Source organism: Somniosus microcephalus, unplaced genomic scaffold, assembly GCF_052327205.1.
Source record: "Somniosus microcephalus isolate GS21.2 unplaced genomic scaffold, FLI_Smic_1.0 scaffold1, whole genome shotgun sequence".
Lineage (NCBI taxonomy): Eukaryota > Metazoa > Chordata > Chondrichthyes > Squaliformes > Somniosidae > Somniosus > Somniosus microcephalus.
The window spans coordinates 4,874,970-4,886,029 of NW_028225188.1; the positions used below are offsets into that span (position 1 = coordinate 4,874,970).

At 48.7% G+C, this 11,060-nt stretch overlaps 1 pseudogene; it reads left to right on the top strand.

Moving 5' to 3' along the window:
* Window positions 1–7,419, top strand: part of LOC147084183 (uncharacterized) — a 58,753-nt pseudogene extending 51,334 nt beyond the window's left edge.
* Window positions 7,420–11,060: the final 3,641 nt, after the last annotated feature.

An 11,060-nucleotide genomic window follows, 5' to 3' on the forward strand; every position in this document is an offset into this window, starting at 1 on the left:
TCTATAAAATTCTGTCAGGCCTGGACAGACTAGATGCTGGAAGGATGTTCCTGATGGTCGGGGAGTCCAGAACCAGGGGTCATAGTCTAAGGATAAGGGGTAGGACATTTAGGACTGAAATGAGGAGGAATTTCTTCACCCAGAGAGTAGTGAACCTGTGGAACTCTCTGCCACAGAGGGCGGTGGAGGCCAGTTCATTAAATATATTCAAGAAAGAGTTGGATATATTTCTTGAGGCTAAAGGGATCAAGGGACATGGGGAGAAGGTAGGGACAGGGTACTGAATTTCAATGATCAGCCATGATCTCATTGAATGGCGGAGCAGGCTCGAAGGGCCGAATGGCCCACTCCTGCTCCTATCTTCTATGTGTCTATGTTTCTATCCCATCTGGAAACTCATCGACGCTGTCACACCGGGGAGAGGCCGTTCACCTGCTCCGTGTGTGGGAAGGGATTCGCAGAGTTATCCAAACTCCAGATACACCAGTGAGTTCACACTGGGGAGAGACCGTTCACGTGTATTGAATGTGGGAAGGGATTCACTCAGTCATCCAGCCTTCATACACACCAGCAAGTTCACACTGGGGAGAAACCGTTCTCCTGCTCTGTGTGTGGGAAGGGATTTGCAGAGTCATCCAAGCTCCAGGTACACCAGAGAGTTCACACTGGGGAGGGCCCATTCACCTGCTCTGTGTGTGGGAAGGGATTCACTGCTTCATCCACCCTGCTGAGACACCAGCTTGCTCACACTGATAAGAGACCATTTAAATGTTCCCACTATGGGATGAGCTTTAAAAGCTCTGGGGAGCTGAAGGGACACCAGCGAGCTCACACTGGTGAGAGACCGTTCACCTTCTCTGTCTGTGGGAAGGGATTCGCTCGGTCCTCCAACCTGCTGGCACATCAGCGAGTTCACACTGACGAGAGACCCTTTAAATGTTCTGACTGTGGGAAAAGCTTTAAACACTCCCGGGAGCTGAATGGACACCAATGATTTCACACTGGGGAGAGACCGTTCACCTGCACTGTGTGTGGGAAGGGATTCACTCGGTCCTCCAACCTGCTGGCACACCAGCTTGTTCACACTGACGAGAGACCCTTTAAATGTTCTGACTGTGGGAAAAGCTTTAAACGCTCCCGGGAGCTGAATGGACACCAATGATTTCACACTGGGGAGAGACCATTCACCTGCACTGTGTGTAGGAAGGGATTCGCTCGGTCCTCCAACCTGCTGGCACACCAGCTTGCTCACACTTATGAGAGATCCGTCAAATGTTCTGACTGTGGGAAGAGCTTTAAAAGTTCTAAGAGCCTTAAAAGACACCAGCGTCTTCACACTGATCATAGAATCTAACAGCATAGAAGGAGGTGATTCGGCCCATCGTGTCTGTGCTGGCTCTTTGAAAGAGCTGTCCAATTTAGTCCCAAACCCCAGCTTTATCCCCAGAACTCTGCAAACTAGTCCTCTTCAACTACATGTCCAATCACCGTTTGAAAGTTCCTGTGGAACCTGATTCCAGCATCCTTTCAGATGGTGCGTTCCAGATCTTAACAACCCTCTGTGTGAAAACAATTCTCCTCATTTCCCTCTAGTTCTTTTAGCAACTATTTTAAATCTGTGACCTTTGGTTACCGACCCACTTGCCAGAGGAGACAGTTTGTTCCTACTTGCTCGATCAAAACCCCTCATCATTTTGAACACCTCTATTAGGTCTCCTCTTAACCTTCTCTGCTCTAAGGAGAACAATCCCAGCTTCTCCAATCTCTCCACATATCTGAAGTCCCTCATCCCTGGTACCATCCTGGTGAACCTCCTCTGTACCCTCTCCAAGGCCTTGACATCCTTCCTAAAGTGTGGTGCCCAGAACTGTACACAAGACTCCAGCTGAGGCCAAAACCCTGCAGCTGCACAAAACCCTGGTTAGACCACACCTGGAGCACTGTGAGCAGTTCTGGGCACCACACCTTAGGAAGGATATATTGGCCTTGGAGGGAGTGCAGCGTAGGTTTACCAGAATGATACCCGGACTTCAAGGGTTAAGTTACGAGGAGAGATTGTACAAATTAGGGTTGTATTCCCTGGAATTTAGAAAGTTAAGGGGTGATCTGATCGAAGTTTTCAGGATATTAAGGAGAACAGATAGGGTACATAGAGAGAAACTGTTTCCGCTGGTTGGGCAGTCTAGGACTAGGAGGCATAGACTAAAATTAGAGCCAGACCTTTCAGGAGTGAAATTAGGAGACACTTCTACACACAAAGGGTGGTAGAACTTTGGAACTCTCTTCCACAAATGGCAATTGATGCTAGATCAATTGTTAATTTCAAATCTGAGATTGATAGGTTTTTGTTACTCAAAGGTATTAAGGGATATGGGCCAAAGGCGGGTGTATGGAGTTAGATCACAGATCAGCCATGATCTCATTGAATGGCGGAACAGGCTTGAGGGGCTGAATGGCCTCCTCCTGTCCTATGTTTCTCACTAGTGTTTTGTAAAGGTTTAGTGTAACTTCCTTGTTTTTGTTTTCAATGGCCCTATTTACAAAGCCCAGTATCCCACACACTTTCTGAACCGCCTCACCAACTTGCCGCGGCACTTTCTAAGATTTGTGATTATGGACCCCCAGGTCCCTCTGCTCTTGCACCCCCTCAAAATAGTCCCAGTTAGATTATACGGCCTCTCCCTGTTGTTTCTCCCAAAGTGCATCACTTCACACTTATCCTCATTTAATTTCATCTGCCTTGTGTCTGCTCATTTCACAGTCTGTCTCTGTCCTCCTGAAGTCTGCTACTACTATGCTCACTATTTACTAAGTTGCCAAGTTTTGTATCATCTGTAAATTTCAAACTTGTACACCTATACCCAAGTCTAGGTCAGTTATATATAACAAGAAAAGCAATGGTCCTAATCCCGACCCCTGGGGAACCCACTGCATACTTCCCTCCAGTCAGAAAAACATCCCTCAGCACTGCTCACTGTCTCCTATCCCTCAGCCAATTATATACCCAAATTACCATCAGCCCTTTAATACCATGTGCTTCTCTTTTCCGAGCAGGTCTCTTGTGTGGTACTTTATCAAATGCCTTTTGAAAGTCCATAAGAACATAAGAAATAAGAGCAGGAGTGGGCCATACGGCCCCTCGAGCCTGCTCCACCATTCAATAAGATCAGGGCTGATCATCAACCTCAACTCCACATTCCCGCCCGATCTCCATATCCCTTGATTCCCCTAGAGTCCAACAATCTATCGATCTCAGCCTTGAATATACTCAAAGACTCAGCATTCACAGCCCTCTGGGGCAGAGAATTCCAAAGATTCACAACCCTCTGAGTGAAGAAATTCCTCCTCATCTCAGTCTTAAATGGCCGACCCCTTATCCCGAGACTATGGCCCCTAGTTCTAGACACTCCAGCCAGGGGAAACAACCTCTCAGCATCTACCCTGTCAATCCCCTTCAGAATCTTGTATGTTTCAATGAGATCACCTCTCATTCTTCTAAACTCCAGAGAGTACAGGCCCATTCTACACAATCTCTCATCACAGGACAGCCCTCTCATCCCAGGAATCAATCTAGTGAACCTTCACTGCACCGCCTCCAAGGCAAGTATATCCTTCCTTAGATAAGGAGACCAAAACTGTGCCCAGTACTCCAGGTGTGGTCTCACCAAGGCCCTGTACAATTGGAGCAAGACTTCCTCACTCTTATACTCCAACCGCCTTTGCAATAAAGGCCAACATGCCACTTGCCTTCCTTATTGCTTGCTGTACCTGCAGGCTAGCTTTCTGTGTTTCTTGCACGAGGACACCCAAATCTCTCTGAACGCCAACATTTGAAAGTTTCTCACCATTTAAAAAATATTCTGTTTTTCTATTCTTCCTACCAAAGTGAATAACCTCACATTTCCCCACATTATACTCCATCTGCCACCTTACTGCCCACTCACTCAGTCTATCTATATCCCTTTACAGACTCTCTGTGTTCTCCTCACAGCTTACTGTCCCACCTAGCTTTGTATCAGCAGCAAACTTGGATACATTACACTCGGTCCCTTCATCTGGGTCATTAATATAGATTGTAAATAGCTGAGGCCCCAACACTGATCCACGTGGCACCCCACTAGTTACAGCCTGCCAACCTGAAAAAGATCCATTTATCCCTACTCTGTTTTCTGCCTGTTAACCAATCCTCTATCCATGTTACTATATTACCCCCAACCCCGTCAGCCCTAATCTTGTGTAATAATCTTTTATGTGGCACCTTGTCGAATGCCCTTTGGAAATCCAAATATACTACATCCACTGGTTCCCCTTTATATACCCTTTATATACCCTGCTAGTTACATCCTCAAATAACTCTAACAAATTTGTCAAGCACGATTTCCCTTTCATAAAACCATGTTGACTCAGCCTAACATAAGAACATAAGAACATAAGAAATAGGAGCAGGAGTAGGCCAATCGGCCCCTCGAGCCTGCTCCACCATTCAATAAGATCATGGCTGATCTGATCCTAACCGCCAATCTACTATCACAGAACCATCTCCTGAATCTAACAGAATTAGACACACGAAATAGGAGCAGGATCAGGCTACACGACCCCTGGGCCCGCTCCGCTACCCACAGGGCCATGTCCGATCCGAACCTAGACTCATGTCCAAATTCCTGCCCGCTCCCCGTAACCCTTAATTCCCTTTACTTCTAGGAAACTGTCTATTTCTGTTTTAAATTTATGTAATGATGTAGCTTCTGCAGCTTTTTGGGGCAGCATATTCCATGGACCTACCACCCTCTGAGTGAAGTAGTTCCTCCTCATCTCAGTTTTGAAAGAGCAGCCCCTTATTCTAAGACTATGCCCCCTAGTTCTAGTTTCACCCATCATCGGGAACATCCTCCCCGCATCCGCCCGATCCAACCCCTTCACAATCTTATATGTTTCAATAAGATCGCCTCTCATTCTTCTGAACTCCAATGAGTAGAGTCCCAATCTACTCAACCTCTCCTCATATGTCCATCCCCTCATCCCCGGGATTAACCGAGTGAACCTTCTTTGTACTGACTCGAGAGCAAGTATGTCTTTTCTTAAGTATGGACACCAAAACTGTACACAGTATTCCAGGTGCGGTCTCACCAATACCTTGTACAACTGAAGCAATACATCCCTATTTTTATATTCTATCCCCCTAGCAATGAAAGCCAACATTCCATTGGCCTTCTTAATCACTTGCTGCACCTGCATACTAACTTTTTGAGTTTCGTGCACCAGGACCCCCAGATCCCTTTGTACTTCAGTACTTTCCAGTTTCTTGCCATTAAGATAATAACTTGCTCTACGATTTTTCCTGCCAAACTGCATAACCTCACACTTTCCAGTATTGTATTCCATCTGCCAAATCTCTGCCCACTTACTTAGCCTGTCTATGTCCCCTTGCAGGTTTTTTATGTCCTCCTCACTCACCATGTTATGATTTTCTGAGTGCCCTGATACAACTTCCGTAACAATAGATTCCAGCATTTTCCCAACGACTGATGTCAGGCTAACTGGCCTGTCATTCCCTGTTTTTTCTCTCCCTCCTTTCTTGAATAGCGGTGTTACATTTGCGACCTTCCAATCCACTGGGACCGTTCTAGAATCTCGGGAATCTTGGGAATTTTGGAAGATCAAAACCAATGCATCCACTCTCTCTTCAGCCACCTCTTTTAGAACCCGAGGATGTCGGCCGTCAGGTCCAGGGGATTTGTCGGCTTTTAGTCCCATTAGTTTCTCTAGTACTTTACATTAAGTTCCTCACCCTCATTAGACCCTCGGTTCCCCACCATCTTTGGTCTTTTGTGTCTTCTACTGTGAAGAGATACAAAATATTTGTTTTAACCTTTCTGCCATTTCCTTATTCCTCATAATAATTTCTCCTGTCTCTACCTCTAAGGGACCAACGTTGTCAGCTGTGGCTCAGTGGGCAGCACTCTCACCTCTGGGTCAAAGGGCGGTGGGTTCAAGTCCCACTCCAGAGACTCGAGCACATAAAGCTAGGCTGACACTCCAGTGCGGTGCTGAGGGAGTGCTGCACTATCAGAGGTGCTGTCTTTCAGATGAGACGTTAAACCGAGGCCCCGTCTGCTCTCTCAGGTGGATGTAAAAGCTCCCATGGCAGTATTTCGAAGAAGAGCAGGGGAGTTATCCTCGTTGCCAATATTTATCCCTCAACCAACATAACTAAAACAGATTATCTGGTCATTATCACATTGCTGTTTGTGGGAGCTTGCTGTGCGCTGCCACATTACAACAGTGACTCCACTTCAAAAGTATTTCATTGACTGTAAAGCACTTTGAGACGTCCGGTGGTCGTGAATGGCGCTATATAAATGCAAGTCTTTCTTTACTTATGCTACTCTCTTCCTTTTTGATACTTTTGATTTAATTATTAAACATTTAAGAAATTATTGCAGTGACAAAGGCTGTCTCTGAAACTGCAGGAAATTTGTCTTTAAATAAGCTTTTTTAAATTTATTATATATATTTTTTTTTAGTGAAACTGCTGTGGCTCTGCCCCTTTGCCAGGCCCGCTGCCTGCGGCCCCTCTCCCAGATTCCAGCCCCAGCTCTGTGCTGACTGAGCTGCTCTCACCTGGGGACAGCGCGTCACAATCGGCCCCAGCGCACCTGAGCTGGAGAGGAGGCCCCGCCCCCTTTCTGCATCACCATTGGTTGGAGGACCCGCCGCCAGTCGGCTCCGCCCACGCTCTTCCTATTGGTCAAAGCTCCCGTCAGTCACAGGCCCCGCGATCACGTGCTGCGGTTCACTCCGCCCCCTCGCAAAACTCACTTTCCCTCACTGATTACGGCTCTTCACCAACACCGACTTTACAAAGAAAGCCCCGTGCAGCAGCCTGGAGCTCAGGGGCCCAGCGCACAGGCGCGGGGGAGGATGACTGACAGGGGCCCAGGGTGTGTGCTGAGCATACGCAGTGCGGGCCGGGCGCCTGTGGAGCAGGAGAGGGCGGGGTCATGGGGCGCATGCGCAGGGTCAGACGCAACTCAGCGCGGCGGCTGGAGCTGATGAGAGACAGAAGAACATAAGACATAGGAGCAGGAGTAGGTCATTTGGCCCCTCGAGCCTGCTCCGCCATTCAATAAGATCATGGCTGATCTGATCTTGGCCTCAACTCCACTTCCCTGCCCGCTCCCCATAACCCTTGACTCCCTTATCGTTCAAAAATCTGTCTATCTCCACCTGAAGTAGCCAAATTACTGTTAAACCTTAGTTTGTATGTTAGCCATAGGCGTAATTAGTTTTAATATTAGAATATGTATAATGCAGCACCAATGTACAAGGTGGAGATAATGGGTTAATCCCTACCCTGAGTTAAACGATAGAGGTCTGTATTTCCTTTGTTCAGCTAAAGGTTTAAACATGATTAAATGACTTCAAGGCTGGAAGGTTAGACTGCAGAGGGAAGATGAGGGAAGAGTTGGGTATTCAGGCGAGCAAACACATATGCAGATAACGCCACTTAAAACTGGCTGATAGTAAATCACACAATAAGGTTCCAGTCTTCAAAGTCTAATTAGGATGTGCTTGCTTTGCAAAAAGTCACCCGAGACAAGGCCGAATGTATGGGCTTCGCACCCTTAACCGAGTCTGCTATCTTAAGAAAACATTCAACAAGCGAAACCACCTGGCTATGGGCAAATGGCTGGCTGTAAAGTAATAACATGAGGCCCATGGTCAGGAGGTGACAGAATTAACTGATAACAGAAATGTGGGAATATGAGTGCAGGAAGATGAAATGTCACGGTTTATAATTGCCATTTGGCTATAACTCTGTATATGCTGATAAGCTTTATCCCCGCCCCTAGGGAGGGGAGTTTGATTTTTGTATAACTGTGATTGTTGCTAGGGAATCGGTGGAGTCGGATCTGAGGAGAGACTCAGAAGGTTCTCCCCAGTACTGTGAATAAAGACCATTTTGAACCATCCTTCACTCAAAGTCTGTCATCTGTACCAAAGCTAAGCGACGACTTTGTATATCACTTAGTCCGCTCTGAGGGGGAAAGGGTTAAGTGTCGACCTGACAACACCAAGTCCACTTTTCAGGTTACCCCACCACCTGAAGCACATTCAATGACCCAGCCTCCACAGCTCTCTGGGGAAGAGAATTCCAAAGGTCAGAGGCTGGGTATCCTGTGGCAAGTGTCTCACCTCCTGACTCCCCAAAGCCTTTCCACCATTTACAAGGCACAAGTCAGGAGTGTGATAGAATACTCTCCACTTGCCTGGATGAGTGCGGCTCCAACAACACTCAAGAAGCTTGACACCGTCCAGGACAAAGCACCCCTCTTGATTGGCACCCCAGCCACCACCTTAAATATTCACTCGCTGCACCACCAGCGCACTGTGGCTGCAGTGTATACCATCTACAAGATGCACTGCAGCAACTCACAAATACTTCTTCAGCAGCACCTCGCAAACCCGCGACCTCTACCACTTAGTTCCCCTCCCAAGTCCCACACCATCATGACTTGGAAATATATCGCCGATCCTTCATTGTCACTGGATCAAAATCCTGGAACTTCCTCCCTAACAGCACTGTGGAAGCACCTTCACCACAAGGACTGCAGCGGTTCAAGAAAGCAGCTCACCACCACCTGCTCAAGGGCAATAAGGGATGGGCAATAAATGCTGGCCTTGCCAGCGACGCCCATATCCCATGAATGTAGAGGGAGCTGTATTCTGTATCTGTATTCTGTATCTCATCCCTGCTGTACCTGTCCTGGGAGTGTTTAATGGTAGAGTGTGGAGCGAATCTTAATCTGTATCTAACCCATGCTAATCATCCACTTAATTGTTTTAATAGAATAATAAACTATCACAATTTAATCTCATCTTCTAACCCTTTCTAAAATTGTGCTAGTTGCCCATGCGCTGTGTGTATCCGAGCATTACTCCAATGGACGCCGCGTGGCTCATCCTAGTGTCTGAAATCACAGGAATCAACTTTCATTGATTTTCTCCTCCTCCTGTTGCTTGCTTTAAATCTATTTCTGAGCTCCTCAGCCGGCCGAGACAATGGTGATGGTTGTTACCCAGAATGCCCCTCGAGGAAGAATAGGCCCTATCAATGCTGCAGGGGCCTGGTGCGCAGGCGCAGCGTGGAGGCAGGGCGGTTCCCGCACGTGCGCAGTCAGTGCCGCCAGTCGGGTGATGGCGGTGGAAGGCGGAGAGAAGATTCCGGAGTGGGGAGGCGGAGGGGCACAGGGTGATACGCTTATCAATTACTTCATAAAAGGTGATGAGTCGAAGAAGAGATGATGAGTCGAAAGAAGAGATGAATAAGGCTTTTATTAGCTAAGAAGAGACCATGCTTCTTCGTGAGTGACTGAACAAGTCTGAACGAAACCCACACAGTGGTGGGTGGAGTCAGCTGAGGCATGCCTCCATACACAGCGCCACCCAGAGGTGGCAATATACAATACAGTGGTTTACCACATTCACCCCTTGTTTAATGTGAAGTCCGGCGGGGTGAAGGGTACTGCAAGTTAAGTCTATCAGGAGGCCTTGTCTGACGTCCTGATCGTCGTGGTGGCGGCGGTGGTGTTGCAGCATCCGACGTCGGGTCTGGTGTCTGGGTGGTTGGCGAAGATTCCTGGGGCTTTGGCATGCCGTCTGCAGGGGTTGGGTTGGGAGGGGTGGTGGGGGATAACAGTGGTAAGGGGGATAACGGTGGTAAGGGGGATAACGGTGGTAATTCAGGGGTACCCGAGGGTGCGAGATCTCGTATGGAGACCGTGTCCTCCCGCCCGTCTGGGTATGTCACCCAGGCATACTGGGGGTTGGCGTGTAGGAGGTGCACCCGCTCGACCAGGGGGTCCGTTTTATGCGTCCTCACGTGCCTCCGCAGTAGGACGGGCCCAGGAGAAGTCAACCATGCCGGTAGCGAGGTTCCCGATGTAGACTTCCGGGGGAAAACGAACATTTTCTCATGAGGGGTCGCATTAGTGGCAGTACAAAGCAGTGACTGAATGGAGTGAAGCGCTGCAGGGAGGACCTCCTGCCAGCGGGAGGTCGGAAGGCCCTTAGATTTTAGTGCTAAGAGGACTGCCTTCCAAACCGTCGCGTTCTCCCTTTCCACCTGGCCGTTCCCCCGGGGGTTGTAACTGGTGGTCCTGCTCGTGGCGATACCTCTTGTTAGCAGGTACTGCCGAAGTTCGTCGCTCATGAACGATGAGCCCCTGTCGCTATGTATATAGCTGGGGAACCCGAACAGAGCGAAGATGTCATTCAGACACTTGATGACCGTGGTACTGGTCATGTCTGGGCAAGGGATGGCAAAGGGGAAACGGGAGTACTCATCAACTATGTTGAGGAAGTACACATTGCGGTCAGCGGAGGGGAGGGGCCCTTTAAAATCGACGCTCAGGCGTTCGAAGGGGCGGGTGGCCTTGATCAGGCTTGCTCTGTCCGGCCTATAGAAGTGCGGTTTGCACTCGGCGCAGATTTGGCAGCTCTTGGTCATGGTCCTGACCTCCTCGATGGAGTAGGGCAGGTTACGGGATTTGATAAAATGGAAAAACCTGGTGACCCCCGGGTGGCAGAGGTCATTGTGGAGGGACTGCAGCCTATCACTCTGCGCGTTGGCGCATGTACCACGTGATAGGGCATCTGGGGGCTCATTGAGTTTCCCTGGCCGATACAAGATATCATAATTGTAGGTGGAGAGTTCGATTCTCCACCTCAAGATCTTGTCGTTCTTGATTTTACCCCTCTGCTTATTATTAAACATAAAAGCTACTGAACGCTGGTCAGTGAGCAGGGTAAATCGTTTCCCGGCCAGGTAATGCCTCCAGTGACGCACCGCTTCTACAATAGCCTGGGCCTCCTTTTCGACGGAGGAGTGTCTCGTCTCGGGGCCCTGGAGGGTCCTTGAGAAAAAGGCCACGGGTCTGCCCGCCTGGTTAAGGGTCGCGGCTAGGGCGAAGTCGGAGGCATCGCTCTCCACTTGGAAGGGGATGGACTCATCCACCGCGTGCATTGCGGCCTTCGCGATATCGTTCTTGATAAGAGTG